The 24,572-nt window shown below is 38.0% G+C and overlaps 1 non-coding gene across 1 annotated transcript; it reads right to left on the bottom strand.

Annotated features, from left to right (window-relative positions):
* Positions 1 to 24,201: 24,201 nt before the first annotated feature.
* Positions 24,202 to 24,308, bottom strand: LOC141682169 (small nucleolar RNA R71). Its single transcript, XR_012559571.1, has one exon. It is a non-coding gene; the product is annotated as a small nucleolar RNA R71 (small nucleolar RNA).
* Between the last annotated feature and the right edge of the window lie 264 nt (positions 24,309 to 24,572).

Below are 24,572 nucleotides of genomic sequence, written 5' to 3'. Positions count from 1 at the left end.
TGTGTCATACCAAGCTCTAGGTGCCTATTTTAGTCCATATAGAGCCTTGAGTAAGTTGTACACAAAATTTGAAAATTCTGGATCTTCAAAGCCAGGTGGCTATTGCACATAAATTTCTTCTTCTAGCTCACCATTCAGGAAGGCACTCTTAACATCCATTTGATACACTTTAAAATTTGAATGTGCAACAAATGCTATAAAAAATCTTATTGCTTCAAGTCTTGCAACTGGAGCAAAAGTTTCATCATAATCAATTTCTTCTTCTTGTGAGTAGCCTTTTGTAACCAACCTTGCTCTATACCATTTTCATCCATCTTATTTCTGAACACCCATTTTGTTCCAATTATGCTTCTATTCTTTGATGCAGGAACCAATTCTCAAACTTCATTTCTTTCAAACTGATTCAGCTCTTCTTGCATGGCAGATATCCAATCAAGATCCATTAAAGCTTCATCAATTTTCTTAGGCTCTACTTGAGATAGAAAACATGCATGTAAGCACTCATTAGCAATTGCACTTCTAGTCCTCACACCAGCAGTAGGATCACCAATAATTGCTTCTCTGGTATGACTTCTATCCCACTTCCTTGTATGAGTTTGATGACTTGTGCCTTTATCATTTTCTTCATTGTTGGTATGACTGCTAGATCCTTCTTCTCTTTCTCCCCTGAGTTTGTGCTATCAAATTCAGGTGTTTGAGATGAGTTTCCATTTCCATGATTTTCCTGTTGAGTAGTCTCTTCATTTATCATCTGTTGTGCATCAACTTCATTTTCCCCATCTGAATCACTATTCTATTGAGGTTTTCAAAAGCAAGAGCTTCATCTTCATTATCATCAAGGCTTTCCAAGCTTGGACACTTGTCATCATCAAAGGTCACATCTGTGCTTTTCATAATCTTCTTTTGATCAATCGCATAAACTTTATAGGTTGTTCTTTCCAGTGAATATCTCAGAAAAATTGCTTCAAAGACTTTTGAGTCATATTTTCCCACATATTCAGAGTTGTCTTTCAAAATGTAACACTTGCTTCCAAACCATGAAGATGCTTTACAGTAGGATATTTTTTAGACATGATTGAGTAAGGTGATTTACCATGTGCCTTGTTAATGAGATATCTATTCTGAGTGTAACATGCAGTGTTAACAGCCTCTTCCCAGAAATTTGTTGGCATCTTGCAGCATTGTTCTAGCAGATTCAACTAATGTTCTGTTCTTTCTTTCAACTACTCCATTTTGGTGAGGTGTTCTAGCAGCTAAGAATTCTTGAACAATACCTTTACTTTTGCAGAATTCACTCAATATAGCATTTCTGAATTCTGTTCCATTATCACTTCTCAATCTTTTTACATAGTTGTAATCTTCAGCCTATTTTTCTATCTTCTTGATATGCTCAATTATGATGTGTGGAGTTTCATCTTTAGAGTGCATGAACTCTACCCAAGTGTATCTTGAGAAATCATCCACCATCACAAGTGCATATTTGTTCCTTGAAATTGATAAGATATTTACTGGTCCAAACAAGTCCATGTGAATGAGCTGCAATGGCGCACTTATAGAATTCACAGTTTTTGACTTGTGACTTGATCTTTTCATTTTTCCTTTCTTACAAGCTTCACAAACTTCAACTTGAGCAAACTCCAGTTTGGGCATGTCTCTTACTACCTCCTTTTTGACCAAGGTGTTAATTGCCTTGAAATTCAAGTGAGACAGCTTCTTATGCCATAGCTTGCTTTGTTCTTCTGATGCCTTGGTGTAGAAGCAACTAACACCATCCTTATTTGTTGAGTCAAAATCTGCAACAAACAAGCTTCCTTTCCTAGCTCCTTTCAGAGCAACTTCACCAGTTTTCTTGCTGATAAAAGTTCATTTTTTTTTGTTGAATAAGACTTCAAAGCCTTTATCTGCAAATTGGCTAACACTGAGAAGAATCACTTCAAGACCACCTACAAGTGCTACATCATCAATGACAATATTTTCAGAAACAATTTTGCCATATCCCATTGTGAATCCTTTGCTGTTGTCTCCAAAGGTCACCAAAGGGCTAACTTTCTCCTAAAGCTGTGATAGCAGGGCTTTATAACCTATCATATGCCTGGAACATCCACTATCTATGATCTAGATGACTTTATTCACTTTGTCCTACACATAATGAGTTTTAAGTGTGTTTAGCAACCCAAGCAGTGTTGGGTACTTTCTATTTGTTAACTGATTTAGCAGAAGTAGAATGAGTAGTTTCAGATAAAATAGAGTTCATTGATTGTTGAGCATTTTCCCTTTCTGTTGTAGGCCCAATTTTTATTTCTTTGAGGACTACTCTCAGTTTGTGACAACTTTTCATCACTTTTAAGTTGCAAGGAATGCAGTCAAACTTGTCACATAAGGATTAGGGATCACTTGCATTTGCTTCATTGTATTTACAGGCTCCTTCAGTTGGCTTGCTAACTGCCTTTTTTATAAAGGTGAGTTAGGTGATTCAAAGCGCCACATTTTTCACATTTCTTTCTTGGAGCATCTGCAACATAAGCAAAATTGTTGCTTTTGTTTATCCCTATTTTCCCATTTCTATTTTTCTTTCTTGCATCTTCAGTTTTGGTTTCTTTAACAGGTGTCTTGGGACTTTGTTTGTCCATGAGCTTCTCTTCAGTATTGGAAGACTGAGTCGATTCTTCAGTTTTCTTCTCTTTGTCTTCATCAGCAATTTCTTGCTTGATAATCAATTCTTCTTCACCGAAGTTGACTTTACATGCTTTGAATATAGGTGTATTAACCTCTTTCAAAAAGGTTGGAGCATTTTCAGTTTTCTTTGCTTTCCCTTTGTCACCTACAGTCTTGTTTTTGTCATTCATAGCATCATAGTCATGGCCAATAACAATGTTTGCACATGGCTTATTTTTCTCATGGTACTGTCCAACCAGTTCAGATGCATTTCTGAAAGATTTTAGCTTCACTTCATTCTTTTCCAGCTTCTCCCTGAGTACTGCTTCAATTTCACTTGCACATTTGAGCTTGTTCTTTAGATATGCATTTTCTTGTTTTAAAGTTTCAAGCTCCACCAACAACAATTCAGTTTCTTTCTTCTCACTTTCAAACTTCTCATTTATCTTTGTTAATCTTCTAACTTCTTCATTAGCAGCAACCATGGTTGTGTGGATGTGAAACATTTTTGTGATCATCTTCACTACAGTTTCCTTATATTGACTCACATTTAAATCAATTGTGGTATGAGTTGGTACTTGTGATTTAGATGAGGATGATTCTCCTTTCTCCAAGGCCATGAGTGCATAATTTCCAAACTCTTCATCTTCATCATTTTCAGAGTCATCCCAACTTTTACCCTCTGCAATATTAGCTTTGCTTTGCTGTTTCTTCAGAAGAGCTTCATACTTTGCTTCAAGTTCAAGATAAGCTTTATCATTCTTTGCTTTCTTGGGTTTCCTGCATTCTATAGTAAAATGGCCCAACTCATCACAGTTGTAGCACCTTATCTTAGATCTTCCAACAAATCCAGTTTTGTAGCCATTCTTGCTATCAAAATTGTACTTCCCTTTTCCTTTCCAGCTGCTGTCTTTGTTGAAAGACTGTCCTTTGCCCTTGAAAAATCTTGGCTTCTTTAGTCTAATGTTGGAGAATTTTCTCTCCAAATAAGTCATTGACTGATCTAGCTCATGCAGTTCATCAAGAGTGTAGAACTCATCTTCTTCCAATTCCAGAATGACTTGTTCCTATGAATCATTTGTTCTTTGCTCACTTGTTGAGGCAACTGGAGTTTGAGATCTTGGCTCATCAGTAGATATTTGGCTTTCATTGACAATTAAAGCACTTGGGCCATTTACAACATGTCCTTGGCCAGATCTCAATAATTTTCTCTAAATCATTTCAAGTTCATATGTTTTAAGAATTCCATATAGAACTTCCAGTGTATCCTACTCAAGTCTCTCCCTTCCCTGATTGCTGAGATTTTCTGTTCCAAATGATCAGGGAGAGTAAGCAAGAACTTTAAGTTTACTTCTTCTGCTTCATAATATTTGTCATGAAGTTGCAAGTCATTTATCATCTTGTTAAACCTTTTAAACACTTCAGTAATATTTTCCTTTGGCTTAGCCATGAAACCCTCAGACTGTGAAATCAGTATCCTTCTCTGATTTGATCTAACTTCCTCAGTTCCTTCACAAAGTATCTCAATCTTTTCCAATATTTTGCTTGGCAGTGTCACAGTTGACAATGTTATTATACATCACATTGTCAAGTGACTCAATTAATATTAATTGCAAGCCACTATCCAGGGAAACTTTCTCTTTTTCAGGCTCAGTATACTCAGAAGGATCTTTTCGAGCATAATGAGCTGGGATAATCATGTCTCCATCTGTAGATTCCTCAACTCTAACCATAGGAGTGAAGGGCCCATTCTTGAGGATCTGAATGTAGAGTGGATTGGCCATCCTGATAAACATCATCATTTTCTTTTTCCAAAGAGTGTAGTTAGCTTTGTCAAAGGTAGGAATTTTGATACTACCGATTTTCTGTGTATTCATTCTTTCAAGATCTTGAATCTGTTTACTTTCAGATTTTGCTCTGATACCACTTGTTAGGAAATGAATAACACAGGGGGGTGAATGTGTTTTTCTGTTTTTGAGCTTTTTTGATCTTTTATGGTTGAACAAAGTAAATTAAATCTTGTAGTAAAAATGTTTTCATGCAGAAATTAAGCTTGCAGAAAATAAAGAAAACAAATCTTCAAAATTCAATTAATTTTATAATAAAATTAGGAATGTTTTGCTAAAAAATTTCTAGGCTCTTTGTTGATAAAGAGCTTAGCTTCTTCTTGAGAGAGTTACAAGATTTTCTATCTAAATTCTTGCAACTGACTAAAGGACCAGTGTTAACTTTATAATTCAATTAACTGCTAGTTTACACAGTGTACAATAAGACATGCTATTAGCTTTTATAAACAGTCACTTGTCATTTCCATTTATAGGAAAGTATATCTTCTATTTCTGGCTTAGCATATCTTTAGCATCCCGTGATCATCTTGATCTTCCTTTGTCAGTTAATCTTCACCATTGATCTTGCACATCCTTCAAGTTGCTTTTTGTAGACTTGTCAATCCAGCGGTTTGGATTGTTTGTTGATTGTTGATCTTGGATATTGAACTGATCTGCAATTCTGTACTTTGAGATTTTACTTCGAGATCTCCATTTGGTCTATAGAGAACTTGACATCTTGATAAGTATATTGACTTATCGAGATCTCTAATGCTCCATAGTAAATTTGACTTGTAGAGGTCTCTGAGTTCTCTATAAGAGAATTTGGCTTGTAGAGATCTCTAGTCTTCATATCTTCACTTTGACTTATCGATATATCCGAGTTCTCTAAATGGTTTATTTACTTATCGATAACTCAGAGTTCTCTAGTCAAATTTGACTTTTCGACAACTCAGAGTTCTCTAGTGAATTTTGGCTTATCGATATCTCTGAGTTCTCTAGTGGAATTTGACTTATCGATAACTCAGAGTTCTCTAATAACTGTTGACTTGTCGATAACTCTGAGTTCTCTAGTGAAGAAATGACTTGTCGATATCTTCAATCTCCATGAATTCACTTTGGCTTGTCAATATCTCTGTGAGTTCTCTAGAGCCTTTCCTAACTTTTCGAAAGGTCATTTTGAGTTCTCGAATGACTTCTCTATAACATTAAATCTGTGACTTGTATAGTTCTTGACTTAGAATATTTTTCCTAAAACTGATTTATTTAACTCTAAGCTTCTTCATAATTCTTCTGAGGCATGATCTTCTTGATCTTCTTCCAAATAAAATTCTTAGGTTTGACACTGTTTATAGAAAAAGACTCCAGTCTGCTCATTTGACATTTTTACAGATTTTAAGTGTTACAAGTACAAAATACAAATTAAGATAACAATACAACTTACTTAGGGTTGATAAATTGTCTTAGTGTTGTTAAGGTACAGGCATGTCTTGCACAATAGACAGTGCTGGTCAATTTTGACCATTACCTAAAGCTAATCAGGAAAATGCAGCTGTTACTTCTTCTTCTCATCAGTTTACACAAATACAACAATAAATCAATTAACTCAGTCAAATGATGAGTTTCTTTGTGGGATCCGAAAAAGGTTCTACCAACCCAGAGGATCACCTTGCAGGTATGGTTAGTTCTACAGCCAATTTAGTTGTCAACAAATGTTCTACTTATGCATGACTTATAGATACAGGGCCACATATCATATGTATTTCTCTCTGTCACTTCTCACTGATGTTCAGTCTTTAGTTACAACTATTAATCTTGCATTGCCAACTGGAGCTACCTTTGCTGTGTATAAAACTGGAACATTCAACATTTATCCACAATTGACATTGTACAATATATTTTTTGTCCCTTCTTTCAATTATAATCTTCTCTCTATTTCCAAGTGGATGACTGATTCTGAAGGGTCTGTTTCATTTTTCTCGGATCATTGTGAGTTTCATGATCATATTTCTAGCAGGTTGTTAGCATCTGGTCAATTTATTGATGATCTATATCATTTAGAATTTCAGCCAATTTCAGCCTCAAGAATTACTTCTTCACCATTTTATACACAACCTTGCATTAATGTTGTTCAAACTAAAACTCAGTAGAGCGCCCTTTGACTTTAGGCTTGGGACATATTTCTATTGATGTTTTACATAAGATTCCTGAGATCACTAATTCTGTTGGTTGACACTTGTAACCAATTGTGTCCTATCTGCCCTTTGTCCAAACAAACCAAATTGCCTTTTTCTCTAAGTGATAGTCGAGTTATTCATAGCTTTGACTTATTACACATCGACTCATGGGGTCCTTATGCATCTAAAATACATCTTGGTTGTCGGTTTTTTATCACCATCGTGGATGACTTTTCTCGAGATGTTTGGACTTTTCTTATTCCTACTAAGCAACATGTTATTTTTCAACTCAAAAGCTTTTTTTCTTACGTTGAAAATAATTTCAAAACCACTATCAAACAAATTCGTAGTGACCATGGTACCGAGTTTTTCAATGCTGCTTTCAATTCCTTTCTTCTTGATAAAGGTGTGTTTCATCAAGCTTCTTGTGTGGGTACACCAGCTCAGAATGGGCGTGTTGAGCGTAGGCATCGACAATTTTTGTCTATCATAGCTACTTAAATTATCAATAGGATTCCCTCTCCTTTTTTGGATCATAAATCTCCTTTTGAATGTCTTTACAACACGACACCAGATTATAGTCATTTCAAAGTTTTTGGGTGCCTTTGTTATGCTTCTGTGCATGACACTGATAATTTTGAACCACGGACAATCCGTTCTATTTTTCTTGGGTATCCTCATGACCACAAAGGCTAAAAATTATTGAATCTTGATACTAAACAAATCTTTGTTTCTCTTCATGTTGTCTTTAAGGAAACTATTTTCCCTTTTCATAATAATAATCATATGAAGTCAAGTCATGATCCTTATTTTCTTACTTAATGGTTAACTAATCCTGATGAAAATGGTTCTCCTTTGATTTCTTCTCCATCTGATAGCCAGCATGAATTTTTTTCTAATTCAGACATTATATCTCCTGGTCAGCAACACCTTTCTGATATTTCTACTTCTAAACCTACACCTACTGAATTTTCTCATATTCTTCATTCTTCATCTTCATCTGATAATTCGTTTTTTGATCAATGGCATGATTTACCTCATGATATTGATATATTAACTAACTTGCATGCTGACACAAGTTTGTATGTTTTTCTAATGATAATTTTGTTTAAAAATCCACTAGAGATCGTAAACGTCCTTCATGGTGGGACGATTATCAATGTATTATAGGTTCTTTAAAATATTCCATGTCAAGTTTTGTTTCCACTCATTCTCTCTGTCCTACACATGCTGCTTTCATGACCCAAGTCTTCAAGCTTAGAGAACCAAAATCTTTTGCTCACACAGTGATTGATCCCAAGTGGGTCGATGCCATGAACAAAGAACTTGCTGCCTTAGAGGCTAATAATACCTGGGTTCTTGTTTCTCTTCCTCAAGGTAAATAAATCATAGGATGTAAATGGTTTTATAAGATCCTGTTTGGCAACCCACTTACAACCCTCTTATTGCTTATAAGCCTGTAACAACTTATCAACGAGTTTTTGTCGACCCAACTTATAAGCTGAATTTGCAACTTATAAGCTGATAAGTTGAATGTTATTAACGACGTACTTTTTCTCAACTTATTTTGATTTTTCGCTGATTTATTAACCTCAATTTAAAATTTATATTTTTAAATGTTAATCTAACTTAAAATTCAAGAATTTAGATAATTATATTTAATATTTATATATTTTAGTTTATTTAAGAGAATATTTTTTAACTTATAAGTAAAATTATCCAAACACTTATTAACTTATAAGTATTTTTTAACTTATCACTTATAATTCAATTATTCATTTTAAGTCGTAAGTTACTTATTTTCAGATTTTCCAAACGGGCACCAAATATCATGTCAATGGTGATATTGATCATTATAAAGCCCGTTTAATTGCGAAAGCATACACTCAAGCTCCTGGAATTGATTTTCATGACACTTTTGCACATGCAGCAAAGGGTGTGAAAGTCAAGGCAGTTATTATTGTTGTTTCTTCTAAAAATTGGCCTATTTTTCAGTTAGATATTAACAACGCTTTCCTTCATGGTGATCTTTTCGAAGAAGTCTACATGGATTTACCTTTGGGTTATAAGGTGGACTGTTTTACATCTCATTTAGTTTGCAAATTAATCGAGGTTTCAGTATGGCGTGGGGCCAATGCTTTGGCACTTCTGATGCCGAACTTGAGTGATGAAGAGAAGGACCTGTACGCGGCCTTGGTGGACGCGAAGGTAGACAAACTGGGTCCCTAAGAGTTTCGGGACAAGGATTGGCTCCTTAGTTTATGGGGTGGGGGTAACAGCTTTTTCCTTCATCTATCTTTTATTTATAGCTTGTCATATAACTGTTTTCTTTTTATGTTCGTTCTGCCTTTACTCCTTCCTTATGTCCCCATGCATTGTGTACTTAGCATTTTGCAATACTTGCTTAGACTGGTCTTTTTCTGTCTTCCTTTATTTTTAGTATCTTCCAGGGAGGCCTTCATTGAAAGGAAAAAGGCTAAGGAAGCCGAAAAGAGAGATGCGGAGGAAGCAGAGAAGGCTAGAGCGGCCAAAAAGAAGGGTATCCCGAAGCTTTCAGGTGAGGAGCCGGAGGAGAGGATCGAGGCCGAGTGGGCGGTTCCACTTCAGCAGGCCCCTCCGACTTCTGAAGATAGCCAGGGGGAAGACCTGGACTATATGGGCGAGGGAGGCCCCTTCAAAAGGCTCCAGAACTGGGATGGGGTTATTCAGACGTTTGTCCCCAACTAGGATGTTCTGACGACAGACCATACTGTCTACCCGGATAGGCAGTCTAAAAAGGACGGGGCTTCGGACCTCTTCCACGGTCTTCAGCTTCGGGCTAACCAGGCTTCCTTCGTGGAGGCCTCTCCGACTGAAGCTTGCATGGAGCTAATGTCCTTCTTATCTCTGGTAAGTATTTGTTTTACTTCTATTTGTTTAGTCCTTCTTCGTATTTATCCTTCATTAATCCGACATATCTTTTGCCTTGTGTTTTTTTTGCAGGCCACTCCTTGGTTGGCTGCTGTAGAGGACAAGGTCCGAGATATGGATGCCAGGATGGCTGAAGTCAAGGAGCTGGAGCGAAGGGCCACTGCGGCTGAGGAGGAGTTCGGGAGGCTTCAAACCCAGAATGGGGTGCTGGTCGGCCAGTCCACGGTGCTGCAGAATGATAAACAGCACTGGAGGGGGATCTGGCCTGGGCGAACAGGAGAAACGCTCATAGGAATGGCCAGCTGAAGAAGTCCCATAAGAAGCTTCACAAAACCAAGAAGCATCTGGACTAAACTAAAGAGCGGTGCTTCCAGTTTGGCGCTGACTATGTCCAAAAAAAGTCGCATATCCTTGGATGGGATTACAAGCAGTTGTTGGACGACATCTTGGAGGACCCTATAGGTCGGGCGACTGTGGAAGCTCTTGAGGTCTCCTCTGGAAAAGACAAAGAGCTCTCCGATAAAGACCCTCAACCCTAGATTTCTTGTTAATTGTAATTTTTATTTATATTTGATACTCTTGGCTTCAGGCCCTATAATTTATTTGCCTTCGGGCTTTCTATAATTTACTCGCCTTCGGGTTTTCCTTATGCAGTATTATCCTTTTGCATCCTTCTTTTGCTTATGTCATAATTTATTTTGACTTAGTAGCTTAGCATCGCTCATTGAATCGTTGGCTTTATTCTTGCCTTAGCAATTTTTGCGTAGTGTTTCTACATCTTTGGCTTTATTTTTTCCTTAGCAGTTTTTAGGCAATGTCCATCTTCGGCCCCAAGTGTTAAGGGGGCAAGTTGGTAGTCCAAAGCGAAACCTTGGGCCGTTAATACCGGATATGAAATTTTTTCATTTTAGGCGAAGAAGCAAGGGTATTGCCTTCTTCGGGATCACCCCTAGGCGAGTCTTCCTTCGTTCCTTCGGTCAATTATTATACTTGCAAAAATTTAGGCAAGACTTATAAAATTTTTAAGCACAACTTAACCTAGAAGGGGAAAGGCTCGTTTTCTTCTGGGTCGCCCCTAAACGAGATCTTCTTCTTTCTCAAGGTTTACTTGCAAAATTTTTATAAAATTTCAGGTTGAGGACCAAGGGCTTGTCTTCTTCGGGATCGTCCTTAGAGAAGACCTTCTTCGTTCCTTCGACAATACTGTTGTTTTGTGATGGACATAAATTATAAGCCATTTATGTTATAATTTCATAGTAGTTATAGGGCGAAAGATATTAAAATATTTAGGATCTCCTCTAGATAATATTCGTTCGTTTTTTCATTTTAGGAAAATCAAATAGAGCGGGCGAAGGGTTTATCTTCTTTGGGATCGCCCCTAGATAATACTCATTCGCCCGCTCAATTTGTCGCAATTTCAAGCAAAAAGTTTGTGCGAAGGAAATACTTTTTTTATTGATCATTAAGTCATTACATAGTGTTAGGAATAAAATACAAATGAGAAAATAAAGGAATTTTCCTTACTGATAAAATTTTTGAAGGCGATTAACATGATTAATCGGACGGTTTTCTGATCGCTTCCCATCTCTCCTGCCCGTTTCTCGGTTGGAAATTTGAGCTTGATGTGGGGTATGGACTCTACCGCCTTGAAGGTTGACAAGAACGGCCTTCCCAGAATGGCATTGTATGGACTCTCAATCCGAACCACATAGAACTTTACTGGATTCTCAACAGTATATGGTAATTTACCTAAAAGGACGGGAAGAGTGATCGTACCTTCAAACTCTATTGCGTGTCCTCCAAAGGCGTAGAGAGGTGCTTCGTTGCAGGGTTCCAATTGTTTGCCCTCCAGATTCATCTTACAATAAGTTTTATGGAACAGGATACTGGCTGAGCTGCCTGTATCCACAAACACCTTCCAGATTTTATTTTTCCCAATGAGAGGATTGATGATAAGGGGGTCTTCATGTGTACAAATGACATCCTCATAACATTCTGTGCTGAAAGTCATGGGCATGTGGGGATTCGCCTTGCCGAACTAATATAGGTTGTACACTTGTCGGTCATATTTCTTCTTGTATATCTTACTGTCTCAGTCCAGCACACTGCCCCTAAAGATTGTCTTTACTTCGAACCTTATAATGTCTCTTCGTCCAGGCTCTTCGGCTTCCGGCTCTTCCTGATTGTCCTTTGGCCCAGTCTGTCCCTCAGATTTTGGATGAACTAATTGAGTTCGCCTTCTTTGATCATCTGTTCGATAAGCTTCTTCAGATGTTAGCACTCATCGGTATTATGCCCCTTATCTCGGTGATAATCATAGTGCTTGACGGGGTTCTTTTTGTGGTTTGGGACCTTAATCTTAGATGGCCGAACGAACCCAGGCTTTCCCTTGATCTCATGGAGAATCTTGGAGATTGGCGCATTCAGAGGGGTGAATACAGTCGAATCTCTATCTCGGCGTCGTTCGGCCCCGCGGTCGATTTCCTTTCTTCCTTCTTTCCTACTATCCCTTCGGTCACCCCAGGATCTTGAGCTATCGTATCTTTTTGCTCGCTTTGATCGGTCATCCCTTGGGGAATCTTTGTAACCCCCAATACTTTCCTTCTTCCTCCGAATATTCTCTCCCCTCACATATATATTATTTAGGGATTTGGGGGGGAAATCGCAAAGAGAGGAGCAAAGCTTTTTACATTTATAAGGGTCCAGCCCCGCCGAAAGGAAGACCATCGCCTTGACTTTGTCCAGGTTGGTGACCATTCCAGCTTCCTCTTTGAACCGAGCCAAATAATCCCCGAGTTCCTCATTCGCCCTCTGTCTACAGTGGACCAAGGCCTCAGTATCCTTCGCCTTTCGGCATAGATGTAAATAGTACTTCAGGAACTTTCTCTTCAACCGCTCATACGACATGATAGACCTGGGTTTGAGGGACTTGTACCATATCAAAACTGATCCCTTCAAGTAGGTCTTGAACATTTTACAAAGCATGCTGTCATTATGACTCATCCCAATCATCAGTAACTCGTCTTTTTCACAGGGTCCTTTGGATCACCCTTTTTATTAAACTCGTTCATCTTCAGGAACTGCCTTTCCTTGCTCGGGGGAGGTCGGTACTGCTCGATTTCTTCTGTCACAATTGGTTCTCGGTCGACCCTTCTGTCACCGAACATGGCCTTTTCCAGGAGAGTTAGCTTAATTCGGGACCCATCAAGTTCTTCGTCCGAATCATATGAAAAGTGGTGCTTCGTACGCTTCCTCCTGGGTGTGAATCAAAGTCAGATTCATCTTCTTCGTCATACCCTTTCGCTCTTTCCTTGGTTTGGTGGTTTTTTTCTGGCTCATCGGCTTGTAATGCTTCACGAAGTGCCTTCTCATGTAGTTCGATTTCTTCCCTCTAGAGCTGCAAGGCTTTCAATCACAACGCATCGGCCTCTCTTCGTTTCGCCCTGGCCTCAGCCTCTTTCTCGGCTTGATCATATTTTGCTTTGCCCTTCTCCGATCTTGAGAAGCAAAGCCTCCTCTTCGGGAGTTAACTTGATGACTCCATCGGCATCCACCAAGGAGGACGTCTGTCCCCCATCGTGAGAAGTGAAGCCAAGTGGTGGTAAGTGTTCATGAACTGTGTTTGTCATCTTCTCGGTATCTTGTTTATAATTATCATATTTTCCACATACGGCGCCAAATGTTACACCCAGATCTCCTTCAGATTTCAAGAACAGCCTTTATCCTATCAAGAACGGTCTTCGGCTGCTACCTGAAAGGGAAGAGAATGCGAGGGATTGTTCTCTCGATTCACCTCCGGTGTGAGAATAAGAATATGGGTGTAGAGTGGGTTTAGGGAATAAAAGAGAGTATAGAGTATTGAGAGAATGAATGTAGAGATTAGCCTTGTTTCACCTTTCTCAGGGTATTTATACCCAAACTCACCATAAATGCTAGTCTGTTACCCCTGTTATAAAGGCGAGTTTTAGAGGAGTGAAAGGGGGCGTTACGATAGGGAAATCTCAACGAATGAAGGAGTAATGGGTCTCGGCCTGTGAAGTTCCGTGGGTCTTCGGTCCGTGATCATGTTGGCCCTTCAGCCCAATTATATAATTATCTAATAAGCCTTCATCCGTGGGACCTTATTAGGAGTATAGCTAACACCAACCACCCTTCCAAACCCCCTTTAGATCTTCTTTCGCCTTCTAAATTCCTGCCCAAATGTATCATGGCCCCGATCCTTGCCCAACATATAACAAAGTCTACAAATTTAATAGAATTCACGACAGGAAGACTTACGTAAATTTCAAGATCAATAACACACAAATGTATGAAATATTCAAAAATATCAAAACATGTCTAATTATAACTGTATTATTATGCCTGCAGTTTGCACATGTATATATCAATACCTTTAATTCAATAAAATCTTAGATTTAGTTGAATTTATGTGATGTATATTTTACATTGTTATTAATATAGCTACACACACAAATTTAGTTACACAAGAATAAAAAACCGATATAAAAATATAAAGCAAAAACACATTCATCTAACCTAGGGTGCAAGAATGGTCATGTTAACATAAAGAGAATGGATGTGAGTATCGTGATAGGCTATAAGTTGCAGGGGGAGAGAGAGTATGAACTGGTTCAGCTCGATTTTGAAATAAAATCGAAATCACAACCATATATCTTCAGTTTCTAAAATTGCATGCAACGAACAAGTTCGGATTAGGTTACGGTTTAAAAATCCCGAGGATATTTTCGCTTGATTTCAGTTACAAGATCGGAGGAAATAAAATTTTATATATGTAAAATACAATAATAAAACAAAAATATACCTAAATTAAAAGTTAATTAAGCGTTTCAAGTTTAGTGTACAAAGTTCATCGTAGACATAGTTGAAAGATAAGAAAAAAAAACGCACGAATTTTTAATGCCATACTAACTTTAAATTTGTTATCAACTGCAGAAAATGTTTACAGAATAGAGATAAAACAAGTACTGCGGTTTATGTTGAACAAGTAAACTAACTCCTGGAATTCAGGAATATTCATGCATATTGTTGGTTCAGAGAATGTAGAGGAATATAAGAGGTTGCATTAAGTATGGTTCAAAGAACTCAGTAGATGTATCTATTTTAATTCATGTATGATGTTTTATATTCTCCTATTATATAAAGGAGAAGATTATATTGTTTTTAATAAGATTGAAAAGATTGAAATATACAGAATATATTAGAAGCCCAGAATACATAGTTCTTCTCTTGATTCTATATTCCATTCTGCACCTTATACACAGAAATATACCGAAACCCTAGACACATACACAACAGATTGGTATCAGAGCTATCCAAGGATGAATAATTTTCTATCTGTTCCAAAGCTTACCAAAGATAATTATGCACACTGGTGTATACGCATGAAGGCTCTACTTGGCTCACAGGAGGCATGGGAAGTTGTAGAGAAAGGCTACGATGAACCAGAGAATGAAGGTGCGTTGAATCAGGCGCAGAAAAATACTCTAGCAAAGTCACGGAAGCAAGATCAACAAGCTTTGTCAATATTACACATGGGCTTAGATGAAGCCATGTTTGAAAAAGTTGCATCTGCAACAAAAGCAAAGGAGGCCTGGGAGATTCTGCAGAATAATTTCAAAGGAGTCGACAAAGTAAAAAAGGTACGATTACAAACTCTACGTGGAGAATTTGAATCATTGCAAATGAAAGAGACAGAATCTGTTCCAGATTATTTTACAAGGGTTTCCTCTGTGGTAAACCAAATGAAGAATTATGGAGAAAAAATTGAGGATTCTCGTGTCAATGAGAAGATTCTGAGATCTTTGAATACAAAGTTGCAACTTGTTGGCATCTCTATTGAGGAATCAAATGATACGGAGACCATGACCGTGGATCAACTTATGGGATCCTTGCAAGCATATTCAGAAAGGCTGGTAAAGAAGGAGGAGACGGAATCTCAAGTACTGAAAAGTAATGTTTCTGTGGAAGACAAAGATAAGGCATTGTACACACAATATTCCAGAGGAAGAGGACGTGGCCGTGCAAATCAGAATTTTAATCAAGGTAGAGGACGTGGACACATAAGCAACAATTATGAAAAAAAGGTGCAAGCAAATCAACAATATTGGCGCGGACAAGGACGTAGTCGCGGCAGAGGTGGAAGAACAGCCCCTGGCAGAGGTAGCAGAACAAATGAATGCTATAATTGTGGCAAATTTGGACACTTTGCCAAAGATTGCTGGTTTAAAAAGGTCGAGGAGAATGCAAATTTGGCCAAAACGGAGGAGCAACAGAAAGATGATATTCTGCTAATGGCCTACAAAGATATGATTCCAGAAGATGATGTTCTTTGGTATCTTGACAGCGGCGCCAGCAACCATATGTCTGGTCTCAAGCATCTTTTCACTAATTTAAAGGAGGTAGATTTTGGACATGTATCTTTTGGAGATGCATCAAAAATTGAAGTTAAAGGAAAGGGTGATGTGTGTTTCCCTGGAAAGGATGGCAGGAGAGGAAAAATAGAAGATGTTTTTTATGTTCCAAACATGAAAAACAATATTCTTAGCCTTGGACAATTGGTTGAAAAAGGATATTCTATTTTCATGGGAGAAAAAGCAATGAACGAATGTTCATGAAGGACAAAAGTGGCAGGATGATAGCACGTGTACAAATGTCTCAAAATCGGATGTTCAAATTAAATTTGAGAAATATACAACAGACATGTATGCAAATGAAGATGGAGGACAAAGCATCCTTATGGCACAGGCGATTGGGACACTTACACTATGGAGGTTTAAAGGAGATGGCAAGCAAAGGAATGGTTCATGGACTGCCAAGCATGGATCTTACAAGAAGCTTTTGTGAAGAATGTGTTCTGGGAAAACAAACAAGGAATTCTTTCCAGAGGAAGGCTATATATAGTGCTGTAAAACCTCTCGAGTTGGTGCACACTGATATTTGTGGTCCTATCACACCCCAGTCATATAGTTCTAAAAGGTACTTCATAACCTTTATTGATGACTATTCTAGAAGAACATGGGTTTATTTCTTGAATGAAAAATCCGAGGCCTTAAAAGTATTCAAGAAATTCAAAATTTTGGTGGAAAAGAAGACTGGAATGTATATCAAGGCACTGCGTTCTGATAGAGGCGGAGAATATACATCAAATGCTTTCACAGAATATTGTGAAGAGCAAGGCATTAGAAGATTCTTAACAGCTCCATATTCTCCACAGCAGAATGGTGTGGCTGAGAGGAAAAACCGGACTATTCTGGATATGGTTCGAGCGATGTTAAAAGGCAAGGGACTGCCAAAAGAACTCTGGGCAGAAGCAGTACAGTGTGCTGTTTATATTCAGAATCGCTGCCCACATTCAAACTTGGGGAATAAAACACCTCAAGAATTGTGGAGTGGAAGGAAGCCTACTGTGTCGCATCTAAAAGTCTTTGGGAGCATAGCATATTCTCATATACCAGATCAAAGAAGGACAAAGTTGGACGACAAGAGCAAGAAGTATATATTCATCGGGTATGATGAAAAAACAAAAGCTTACAGGTTTTTTGACCCAATCACAATGAAGGTGGATGTAAGTCGTGATGCATATATACAAGAAGATGATGCATGGAACTGGAGTAAAGCACCAGAAAAAGAATCACATGAAGATATTCCAATTTCAAAAATCTCACCAACAAATATTGATGCACCAGAAGAATATGAAGTGAATGATGATGAGCCCCGGAATCCTAGAATCAAAAGTTTGCAAGATTTATATCAAACAACAAGTGAGGTGCACCTGGTGTGTTTGGTGGCGGATGCAGAGAATGTGAGCTTTGAAGAAGCTGTGCAAGACAAGAAGTGGAAGGCTGCTATGGATGAAGAGATCAAAGCAATTGAGAAGAACAAAACTTGGGAACTTGTGGAACCTCCAGAAGATTGTAAACCTATCGATGTTAAATGGGTTTATAAGAAGAAGGTGAATGCTCAAGGAGAAGTAGAAAGATACAAAGCGCGGTTAGTTGCAAAGGGCTACCGGCAAAAGGCTGGAATAGACTATGATGAAGTCTTCGCACCCGTGGCCAGAATGGAGACAATAAGGTTTCTAATTTCTCAAGCAGCTCAATATGGGTGGTCTATATACCAGATGGACGTAAAATTAGCTTTTTTAAATGGCAAGCTAGAAGAGGAGGTGTATGTGAACCAACCTCCTGGATATGCAAAAGAAGGAAAGGAGAGCATGGTGTTAAAATTGTATAAGGCGTTATACGGCCTAAAACAGGCGCCTCGTGCATGGAACAAACGTATTGACAACTATTTCAAGAAGAATGGATTTGTGCAATGTCCTTATGAAGCTGCTGTTTATGTCAAAGAAAGGCAAGGTAATTTATTACTTGTTGCACTTTACGTTGATGATCTTATCTTTATGGGGAACAATGAAGACATGATAAAAGAATTTAAAAAGGAGATGACTCAAGAGTTCGAGATGACTGATTTGGGCTTGATGAGATACTTCCTTGGTATTGAAGTGAAACAAGATAAGTCAGGAATATTTATCTCTCAAGAATCATATGCCGATAGTATTTTAAAGAAATTCAGAATGGAACATAGCAATCCAGTGGCAACACCTATGGAACTTGGCACAAAGCTTTCTAAATTTGAGGGAGGAGCTTCAGTGGAGAAAAATTTATATCAAAGCTTGGTGGGAAGCTTGAGATATCTTACATGCACAAGACCTGACATTGCATATAGTGTTGGGGTAGTAAGCAGATTCATGGAGGATCCAAAACAGGAACACTGGAAGGCAATCAAAAGGATTCTGCGTTATATTCAAGGTACAAAGTCTTTGGGACTATTTTATTCTAGGGCTGCAGATTATAAATTATTGGGATATTCTGATAGTGATTGGTGTGGAGATGTGGATGATCGTAAAAGCACATCTGGTTACTTGTTTTTTATGGGAGATACAGCTTTTACATGGTATTCTAAGAAGCAGCCTATAGTTTCATTATCAACTTGTGAGGCAGAATATGTGGCAGCATCTTATTGTGTCTGTCATGCTATATGGTTGAGAAGGTTGCTCAGTGAATTAAGGTTCTCACAGCAAGGAACAACAGAAATTAGAATCGACAACAAATCTGCGATTGAGCTCGCCAAGAATCCAGTACATCACGAAAGAAGTAAACACATTGATGTTAGATTCCATTTTATTCGAGAGCATGTGAAGGAAAAAGATGTCGAGTTGCGTCATGTAGTAAGTCATGATCAGATAGCAGATGTACTTACCAAACCGCTGTCCAAACCTCTATTTGATACATACAAAAGGCTGATGGGAATGAAGGATCGAAAGGAGTTACTTTAAGGGAGGAATATGTTGAACAAGTAAACTAACTCCTGGAATTCAGGAATATTCATGCATATTGTTGGTTCAGAGAATGTAGAGGAATATAAGAGGTTGCATTAAGTATGGTTCAAAGAACTCAGTAGATGTATCTATTTTAATTCATGTATGATGTTTTATATTCTCCTATTATATAAAGGAGAAGATTATATTGTTTTTAATAAGATTGAAAAGATTGAAATATACAGAATATATTAGAAGCCCAGAATACATAGTTCTTCTCTTGATTCTATATTCCATTCTGCACCTTATACACAGAAATATACCGAAACCCTAGACACATACACAACAGTTTATAGGATAGTTGATACTGAAGACTTCTAACACCATGTACAACAGTGTAAAGCTCTCGTACAAAGCATGTTATTAACGCAAGAGTTTGAATATTAGGTCCAAATAAATTAACTTTGGCCAAGTTTTTAAAATATTAGATATTTCAATATTGTTTAAAATTTTTATAAAATTTATACAATATATATACATGTATAAATATTATACTTATTTATTTATTCAAACATTTGGCTCGGTTTATTTTTTCTGGTTAGGCTTTAACCAATTACCAGAATCGGACCCATAAAATTGATTCAGTTTTTAATTTTTCGATTTTGGTTTCAGCTCAATTTTTTCCGGATTTGTTTTTACTGGCAGTTCGATTTTAATTTTGTTTCGAGTTTTTTTCTCATTCCTAATAAGTTGTTTGTATAGTTGCTATTTTTTTTTTGGCATGTTTAGTTCTTAGTTATAAGGGTTTCACAGTTTGTCTTTTGTTCTTAACTAGGGTTGTATAATACTGGACCCTCGAGGCTAGCCACGCCACGGTGCTACGCTTCTCCGTTGTATTCTTTCAATTTTAATATAAATGTCGGATTTATATAAAAATAATTAACTGAAGGATGACATTAACTAAATATACGTTGAAAAATATGTTTATTCTTTTGAAAACTCTCGTAACAAAGTTGCAAGACAAATCTAAGCGCGCCACACTTTTAAGTTTCTAGTACAGTAGAAAAATGAGGATAAAAATTCGTGAAAATACAATAAGAAGAATGGAGGTGTAAAAAAAGAAATGATAGAGAAAGTGATCAAGAAGTTTCTTATGTGCTTCCCTTACCGAAAAAGATTTTTTCTAGAAAAACAAATGTGAAAATACGAAAAAAATAATGTAAAAGGAACATTTACAATCATCTTAAAAATGGATAGAAATTTTCTAAACTAATATCATATTTTTAATAGACACTTTTTTAATGTAAAATATACAATGTAATTAATTATATTTTTGTACATTATTTCATTTGTGTAAATATTTATTTATTCTAAAATACTTATTCCAATATGATGGCAGTCGTGATAAATTTGGTTAGGTAAAACGGAAGTATGGATCGTTAATAAATCTTCACAAAAAATGAAATATTACAATTATATATATATATATATATATTAATATACATAGAAAATACATTCTAAAAACACATTAAATATCGCAGAATTACTATTCAAAGCCTAATACAAACCAAGCCGGTCTAGGCTCGTAATAGACTAAAGATAGCCCAAGTAGTCAAGGACCACTAGCACAGGTCGTTAAGGTCCACTAATATATGAGTTGTTCATGAACTAGGCCCAATACGGCCAAAAGAGATGAGACATGACATTCAAATTAGACACTAACTCCTGTAAGAAAGAATCTAGAATCCCTTTCTTTACCGGAGTCCTAATTACCATCTAAGTAGGAGACTTGTCAACACAAGTCTAACCCTACACTCATTTCTATATAAAGGGCTCTATCTCTCAACCTAGAACCACGTTTTGGCTTGATTCTCTACAACACAGAGATACGTAGGCATCTTGCCAGGACAACCAATCCCCACCGCAAGAACAACCATTAAAACTTAAAACTCACAAACTTAACATTAAACACTAACGAACCCTACTTTTTATTCCACAATATTTGACTTCGTCTGTGGGAAAACAACAACAGCCATGGTACTCACACGGAGCAGAGACCACAGTGAAACTGACGATTTTATCCCATCACAAATAATCTCATCAGTGGCGGAGATAACCCCGCACTCAACCTATACCACCACCCAAGGAGGAGCCCCTGTTGGGGAATCTGAGACCCAACCTCAAGGGACGAATACCCTAATCCAAGATCCACCCTAAGGGACGAATCCCTTAGCTCCTCAAGGGACGAATACTCAATTTCAGTAACTACATTCAACTATAAACCCTCATCCTCTTGGGTATGAGTACTCAACGGTCTTGACCTCAGGGACCACCAACCCACTTTGCGGGATGCCTTTATACCCTGAGGTTGGAGGAAGTGGACCCTCTAATCGAAGTGAAGGATAAGGCCGGACGCCCCTATACATTCGTGGCTTGGTTCCCATCCCTCAGAATCAAGAGTTCTTTGGACCCTACTCCGCTAGAGACTCCAACTTGTCGGAGGATGAAGTGGCTCCAAGGAGGAGATGTGCTGGTAAGGAGCCAATGCCTAGCGGCCAACAACAGCCCAGGAGCACTCAAGGGACGATTCCCCAAGATGTAGAGAGGATTAGGGCTCATGAAGTTGAGATACAAAGGTTGAAGTATGACCTGGAGATGCACTTGACACCAAGACCTCTACTCGCAGCAAGACAAAGGGATTTTCCTCCTATCATAGACGTGGAAGGTTCAACACCAAGAAGAGCTATGGCCCCAAGGGCTGATTCAAGTGATTTTGCCCCTAGGAGATCCTGATGATCCAAACCCGTCATTCACCAAAGAGATAATGAATCCTCACATCTCGAGGAAGTTCAAGATGTCCACCATCAAAGCATATGATGATCCTGGCAACCTAGCTAACCATGTCAAAACATTCTCTAACGCCCTGTTGCTATAGCCCGTGGACGACGCTATTAAGTGTCGGGTCTTTTCTCAAGCCCTGTTGAGTATGGCTCAAAGGTGGTACAGTCGTTTACCCCTAACTCGATTGGATCTTTCAAAGATTTGAGCCAGGCTTTCATCAAGCAGTTTATTAGTGGTAGAGTACACGAGAAGAGTTCGGCTTCTCTCATGGGCTTAGTATAAGGAGCAAAGGAGTCCCTGTTGAGTGGCATTTATGACACTTTATAACGCTCCATTAAACTTTGAATTGGTGTTATTGTACTCAAGTTGTTGGTGTTTTAATGTGTTTTCTACTGTTTTTGCATTTCAGGCATTAATCTGGAATTCTGGTGAATTAGCATTGATTTGATGCTAATATGGTGTTAGGATGGTGTTCAAAGAACAAAGCTCGTGAAGACCAACTCATTGCAGCAAGAAAAGAAGAAAATGGAATTTTCTCCAGAAGGTCGGCGCGCCCGCATTGTCATAGCGCGCGCCCGCACCCAAAGTACAGAGACACAGCGCGCCCACGCTGATCAAGCGCGCAGCCGTGCCGGATCGGGATTTTAGAATCCTGATTCTTGTGGGATTTTGATTGGAGGACTTCTACTACTCATGGGCTTCTATATATACCTAAATAAAGGTCATTTTTCAAGAGAGACGTACCAGAGCACAAGGAGAAGGCGTAAGAAGACCGTTTAAGCACAATTCAACAAAGGCGAAGAAGACCTAGTTTATACTTGTGATTCTTTGTTCTAAGTTGTAACTTTATATGCTAGTTTTCTTATTCATGAACCTATACTCTTATTTCGTACTTGGTTTATTATTTATTCAGGATAAAGACTACGTTTATTATACCATATTTTCATCAGAACCCACGTTGCTGATGAGTCTGATTATGTGCTAATTGTTATCGTGGGGTTCTAGCGAATTTATCTATTGATTTTTTTAGTTAATTTATTTTGATGCTTTAGTGTGGGGTGGTTGTATGATAACCTAGTATTGGTTGTTTTTATTCGTATTATGAGTATCGCGAACTTATAAGATAGCGTGTTAATCTTTAATGAAGCGACAGTAAATTTAAGGATTTAAAACTTGTCATGCTAGCATAGGTTCATGTGTTACTGTTATGCATGATTCGTTGGTAATTTTAACCATCTTACTTGCCCTATGTAATCACAATAGATAACTTGTTCATTAAGCCATTATGTTGTCAAAATATATTGACATACAGGGTCTCAATATAATTGGTGTCTGTTCAGCTTCTATCTCTTCTGTGGATGTCCGACACTATGTTATTCGTGCAACGAAAGTTGGCGTTTAGCAGTTTCGTGTTGTCTGATTAATGTCATCACCATTATATGCTAAGGTTAAGAACAATAAGGCTATTGAATGAAGTATTTAATGAAGTTAGAATCCCATGTTTGTGTCATATATTATTCAAATCTCTTTAATCTCTTAGTTTATGTTCTCTAGTATAATTCTCAATAGTTAATCGTAGTATAGTCAAAACCCAATTTGTTATTCGTCTTAGCATTGAATAATAGTCATATCATTGTTGCATAAGTGCATAAATCACAAAGTTAACCTAAACCAGTCCCTGTGGGAATGAACTAGAAATAATTCTATATTACTTGCGATCGCGTATACTTGCGTGAATTATTAGCGCGTGTTTAGCGACTAACAAGTTTTTGGCGCCGCTGCCGGGGACTCGGTGTTAACTTTGTGTTTATGTGTTTGTCATCAGTGATCGTTAAAGTTCATTGACTCGGACATTGTTACTTACCTACTCTTTTCATTTTCATGTTTCAGGTACTCTAGCGAGCGTGTATGTATATGCGTTCGCGGGCTCGTAAGAGAACTCTGGACCAAGCCGATGAAGAAGCTGTAGTGGTTCGAAGGGAAGTTTTTGAGGACGAAGAGAAAGTAGAAGAAGAAGAGAAAGTCGAGGAACCAGCTTTATAGAGATGGGAGATCAGGCAGAAATTCCTAAGGCTTTGAAGGACTATTCTCAGCCTAAGATCAATGATTTTCAGTCAAGCATCATCAGACCAGCCATCTCGGCTAACCCTTTTGAGATCAAGTCGAGCATGATTCAGATAATACAGAACTCAGTTCAGTTTGGGGGTTCTCCTACAGAAGACCCCAACATGCTCATCAGGGATTTCATCGAGATCTGCGACACTTTCAAGTTCAATAGGATAACGCAAAGTTCTCATTCTTGAATGAAGATGCTATCAAGCTACGACTCTTCCAATTCTCTTTGAGGGATAAGGCAAAGTTCTGGTTATATTCGCTACCACCAGGGTCTATCACCAAATGGGAGGATCTTGCTCAAAAGTTTCTCACTAAATTCTTTCCTATGGCGAAAACTGCTGCAATCAAGAATGCTCTTACTAAGTTTGCACAACAAACTGGAGAGTCTCTGTGTGAGGCTTGGGATCGATACAAGGAGATGCTAAGGAATTTCCCACATCATGGCATGCCTGATTGGATGATTATAAATTATTTCTACAATGGTTTAGGAGCATAATCTAGACATATGCTTGATGCAGCGTCTGGTGGAGCCTTATAGGCCAAAAGCTATAATGAAACTTATAAGTTGATTGAGCTAATGGCAGCTAATGAATATCAGAATCCTACGCAAAGAATGTTGCAAGGCAAAGTAGCAGGAATTCTGGAAGTGGATACACTTACTGCTATAACTGCTCAATTTCAAGATTTGATGATGAAAGTGGACTCTTTGGC

The sequence above is a fragment of the Apium graveolens genome, chromosome 8 (genome assembly GCF_009905375.1).
Source record: "Apium graveolens cultivar Ventura chromosome 8, ASM990537v1, whole genome shotgun sequence".
Taxonomy (NCBI): Eukaryota; Viridiplantae; Streptophyta; class Magnoliopsida; order Apiales; family Apiaceae; genus Apium; species Apium graveolens.
This window is presented reverse-complemented; position numbering and strand designations above follow the sequence as displayed.